The sequence below is a fragment of the Dipodomys merriami genome, unplaced genomic scaffold (assembly GCF_024711535.1).
Source record: "Dipodomys merriami isolate MVZ:Mamm:240054 unplaced genomic scaffold, mDipMer1.0.p SCAF_288, whole genome shotgun sequence".
In the NCBI taxonomy this organism is placed as follows: Eukaryota; Metazoa; Chordata; class Mammalia; order Rodentia; family Heteromyidae; genus Dipodomys; species Dipodomys merriami.
The window spans coordinates 822975-828430 of NW_027204359.1; the positions used below are offsets into that span (position 1 = coordinate 822975).

Below are 5456 nucleotides of genomic sequence, written 5' to 3' on the forward strand. Positions count from 1 at the left end.
TTCCTGGTCTGCTGACCCCACTTTCTACATGGAAAGCCCAATTGATTTTCTCTAGTATTACAGAACAAGCAGGTTTGGTCACAAATGTCATATTTGATGAGAATTACGTTTAAAAAAACATGGACTCAGGTTGGGAACAAGGTGTGTGTGTGGGGGGGTGGAGAGGTTGGAGCACTAGCATCTTCAGAATTTTGCATAAGTCACATAAAAGTTGAAGAGACATTCCAAGAGTCATCTGTGTATGGACATGTAGGTTTTCTTTTGAGGGAGAAAAGGGTAGAGGATAGGGACTTATTATTATTTTTACCAACGAAGATCTAGTCCAAAATGGGAAATAGGGGAAGTGAGGGAACAAAAGAAAAACTGGTTCAAGATCCTCACTTTAGAAGTTCCCCCAACTTAGCTTCAGATCCTTTTGTCTAGTGCAGAACCTTCTGTCAAAGATGCTTTGGCTGTTTTTCTCAACTCTAAAAGAAGTTTGTAAACAATAAAACCCCAAAAGGAACATGGAGAAAAGACCCACATATTATTATTTACACAAACTAGGCCATCTAGCAAATGACCAACTCAGAAACTCAGTAAAGTCCTACAGAGCCTAGACAAACACAATTAACTAGAGGGGGCAGCATTTGTGGGAAGACAAGAAACTAGGATCAGACACACATCATCCAATGCATTCTATTGCATTTGTCCCATTTTAACACATGAGGTAGGTTTGTGGTGATCTCACAGCTTGTAAACGAAACCTCCTTTTTCTCCTTTAGCTAACACAACACTATGAACAATTATGCAGCAGGGCAGGACACGGGCTCCAGAGAGAGGCTTACACTTATGGGTTTCCCTGGAAGCCGAGACTGAGGATTTGGTCCTTGCTTTTTATAGATCCATCCCTGCATGGCTAGTAGAAGGTGGACACAAATCTGTGGTCTTAAAATCCAAACATATCAATTCCCATTCCTTAGAGGAAAAAAAATACATATACAGTTATTTGCACAGTAATCCCAACCTAACCTAGTAAAGGATAGATATAGTATATGGAAAGAAAACAAGTCGCAGAGCCATAGGATTAGACAATCATTACTAACCGTGGCTTCCTCTTTGGTCGTCTTCTACCTTGTCTGAACCACCGTTTCCTGTTTAGACTAATTTCCATTCTTCCAGCAGAAGGAGAACAAGTCATGGGGCAACCTAATTAAAAACCTAGTCTCCCATGAAACATTTCCAAGTGTTGAGGGGGTTTCAAGAGGACCCTATGGCAAAAAAGCCAGCTCTAATTGGCAAAAATGAAGTCGTTCAATAGGCTATGCACTCCAAATGATTGCTCTCCATGGTGATAAAAACAACAAAGTCTTCCTGCTATGCCGACCTGGAGCTGTTGGCCATTTATCTCTGAGATTGCTCATGTACCTGAGAACACAGTGCAGGAATGAGGGCCTTAAGATTAAAATATATAAAAATACAAAACCAGAATATTTATAATAAGAAAAAAAAGTTAAAATGCACAAGATACGTCATTCACACAGATATTGCAGGTTTGGCATCCTGGAGAAAGCAGGGACCCAAGGTGCAGTAATCCAAGGGAACAAATAAATAAAAATACAAATAAATAAATACAAATAAATTACAATCACATTGGCCCAGAAATGGGGGCGGGAGCAGGGAGAAGCTCAGAGCAGCAGGTTTGCAGCCATTCCCTAGTCACCCATGTTGCCTGTCATCACAACCCAATGCCTGGACCAGCTCTCCCAGCACTACAGCTCAAGATAGGGTGATGAGGAAACAAGATGTGGAGGGGAGGAGGTGGTGGAGAGACAAAAAAACAAAACAAAACAAAACAACCCTGCCTTGCTCCTGACAGGTCCTCCTACCCGGGGTACTACACCTTGGGGATTTGAGCCCTTGGATCTGCTGGTCTGGTGCTTAATTGTTTCACACTCTGGCAAGAGAAATTGGACACATCCTTCTTTAAAGGAGCAACTTGCCAATCTGGGTCACTTTTAGAAGCTGGAGGCTGGAGGGGAGGGAGGGGAAGCATGTAGTTCAGGTGAAGATTATCATATAAAGTACGCAGGTTTCACAAGTGGTTCCCCCAAAGCCCCTCACTTGAATTGGGATAGATCATGATGGGATTACTATGCATCACCCCTTCCCCTCATCAAAAGAGAAGATGGGATGATGCTGGGACATCCTGGCTTGAGACGTATGGAAGAGACAGCTACTCGCCAACCCAATCCATATTCCAACTTTCTCCACTTTGCCGATTGATGCCTGCTCCTTGAAACTTCCTGCTAGCTAGAGTTGTCCCCCCCGACTCTGAGGGCTCAATTTTGGGCCTCAGGGAGCCGGGCAGGGCTGTGGATCTCTTCTTCTTCCCTAAAGTAGGCAGGCTTTCCCTGGGAACTGGGGACCTGCTGAGCCTTCAGTGGACAGGAGGCCACCATGTGGTTGATGCTTTGGCAGAAGTGGCACTTCTTGGGCTGTGGTGGCAGCTTGCATTCCTTGCCATTATGGTCTAGACCACCACAGTTGTAGCACCTGTCTCCTTTGGATCTGCTCTTCTGCATGTTCTTCCCCTTTGGCCACCTCTTACTCCCAATACAGAACACCCCACTGGGCCCAGTGACTTGGATGGATTCTAGGCCTTTGGCAGGCTTCTTAAAGGTAAACTCCACAGCCTCTCCCTCCTTCAGGCTCTGGAAGCCCTCCATGTGCAGCTTATTCTGGTGCACAAAGACGTCCACCAGGGGGTCGAGCGCTACCCTTATGCAGGCTGTCATGGATAGGAAGCCAAACCCTCTGAGCACATTGAACTACTTACAGATGCCAGCCCTGTGCAACAGCTGAGGCTCCTCAGCCACCTGAGCGGCATCCTCCTGCGCCTCCTCGGGTGCCTTCTCCGCTGCCTTGGCGCAGCCACCTCCCAACTGCTGGTTGGACGCCAAGCCCATGGCCGTTGTCTGAGCCTGCAGCCCCGGGCCCCTGATCGGGCTGCTGCTGGCCCCAGAGAAGTGCGGAGGCAAAGGGCAGGTTGGCAGAAGAGGTCGCTACATCTTCCCCGCACAATCCATTTTTCAAAATTTCTTATGATACTGAAGATTCAATTATAAACTATTAACACTTGAAAATAACTCTTTTTTTTGGGGAGTAGGACACAAAACACAAGATTAATCCTAATCATTTTCAAAGACATTTATTTATACTACAAATAAACTCTTATAACTACAAAGATTCTAAAAATAACTGAAACATAGTGTCAAAAAGCACATAATTTAACTTCATCATGTACGTTCAAAGGATTGTGCTAATAGAAAAAGTTATACTAATAATTAGCTCACCCAATTCACTTCCATTCTTTTATTCTATATCTTTTAGTTTCATAAAAACTGGCTTTTCATAAAATGATGAATAAAAAGCCTATATATCCATTAACATTTTCAGATTTTAACAATGTTTATTTCAGAAATGTTTTTAGCTGTATAGTCAATGAACTGAAATAACATTGAAATATTCAAAGGGGTTTCAGAAATTGCAAGACTTGCTCTGGGATGTTATTTATATTGGAAAAGATACCCAAAAAGCTTTATTTGTTAAAGTTGTGATAGTTACTCCCACAAAAAAACAATTAATGAAGAAACATTTGTATGTACAAAACAACTTCAAATGCATCCACAATCTGGAGGTGACACATGCTTTTTGTTTGTTTTTGCAATGTATATCTAACAAACATATCCACAATACTGATTTTCAGTCAATATGATGGGATATTCAAACCTAAAAAATACGGGGTTTATTATCTTAGTGTGAATAGATATGATCTTACAAAGAAAATTATTTTCAACAGAAATCTGGAAAGAGTTTATCCACCTTGAGTTTCACAGGAATAACCAGCGAGTAATACTTGTTTGGTCGAGTAGGTCAAAAGCACTCCATGAGTATATCTTAAAAGTATATCCAATTTAAGAGGTCAAATACATATTTTGTACTGACAGTCATCTTACATCAATAGCTCACTACCTAATTATATGTGTATCTTATTGCCTAATATATACTAAGAACTGAAAGTGATCTCTTTTAACTGAAAGTGATCTCTTTTATCTAACTTAATGGTGTAAATGCTTTGATTATGATGATGTTATTATTTGACAAATAAAATGTACAGAAGGGTGGTTCCACTGAAATAACAGGATGGAACACTTATAAATAACTATATTTCAACACAGTTCTTTTCAGCCTCACTCTGTCCACATTGGCAAGCAACATTGCAAATGCACACACTCACGCATATACACACACATGTGCGCACATTTATAAACACATATACATGCATGCCAAATTCAGGATTTACTGTACAAAAAAGTTCAAATAAAATATTAGTGATTAGGAAAAATGATAACTTGCCTTATTACAAAATAATACATAATCCAGTGTCCACGATTGTTACATTTTACCTGCCTCTCCACATGCGACCACTTAATTTATTTTTAATTAATTAATTAATTCATTAGTTTGGTGCTTATACTAGAGCTTGAACTCAGGGCCTGACTCTGTTCCAGAATGTGTTTTTTTTTGTTTTAGTTTTCTCAAGGCTAGCAATTTAATGCTTATCCTACAGCTCCATTTCAAGCTTTTGTGGTTACTTTCAAATCAGAATCTAATGGACTTTTTTTTCTTGGTCTGGTTTCAAAGCACAATCATCAGTTTTCATCTTTTTGATTAGCTAGGATTAAAGACCTGAGCCACCGGAGTGGCTCCTACTTTTCTCTATACTTATCTAATGCACATACTTAAATAGTAATTTAAAACTGAGAGCATACAACCAAGATGTACAGTGATGATATTGTCCTGTCAGAAATTCAAGTTAATAATGTAAATTTATTCTTAAGACCATACGCAAAAAATACTTACGAAGAAATTTGATGATGATGATGATGATGATGATGATGTGTGTGTGTGTGTGTGTGTGTGTGTGTGTGTGTGTGTGTGTGTGCTGTTGCAATATATTCCACATATAAGCACTGTGAATGGGTGTCCAGCCATTCAGAGTTATTGCATGAATATCTGCCTTGAGCTACCAACTCATGGACAATGTCTAGGTGTCCACTCTGGGCTTCCCAATGAAAAGGGGTTTACTCATCCTCATCCCTATTATTCATATGAGTGGCCTTTTTGGAAAGTATTCTCCGCACTGCAGTAAGCTGCAAGGCAAGCACTCTACCACTGAGCCACCATCCTAGCCCAAGGTTTAAGATTCTTGTCTGTAATTTGGTCAAAGCTCTGACTCTTTATGTAGGCTACTAAAAATGTATTTACTAATTTCAAGTAAATACATATATTCTATTTCTATCTCTTTTAAAAAATAAAAAAATTGTTTGCTCTGTAAATTGATTAGAAGCATGGATTTTGTGGCTAGCTAGGTCATTGCACATCTGGATCTATTTTCCTCTCTCTCTTTCATG

At 40.3% G+C, this 5456-nt stretch overlaps 1 pseudogene; it reads right to left on the reverse strand.

The window, feature by feature from the left end:
- Nucleotides 1-2321: 2321 nt before the first annotated feature.
- On the reverse strand, nt 2322-2948 carry LOC138838683 (protein lin-28 homolog A pseudogene; annotated as a pseudogene).
- Nucleotides 2949-5456: the final 2508 nt, after the last annotated feature.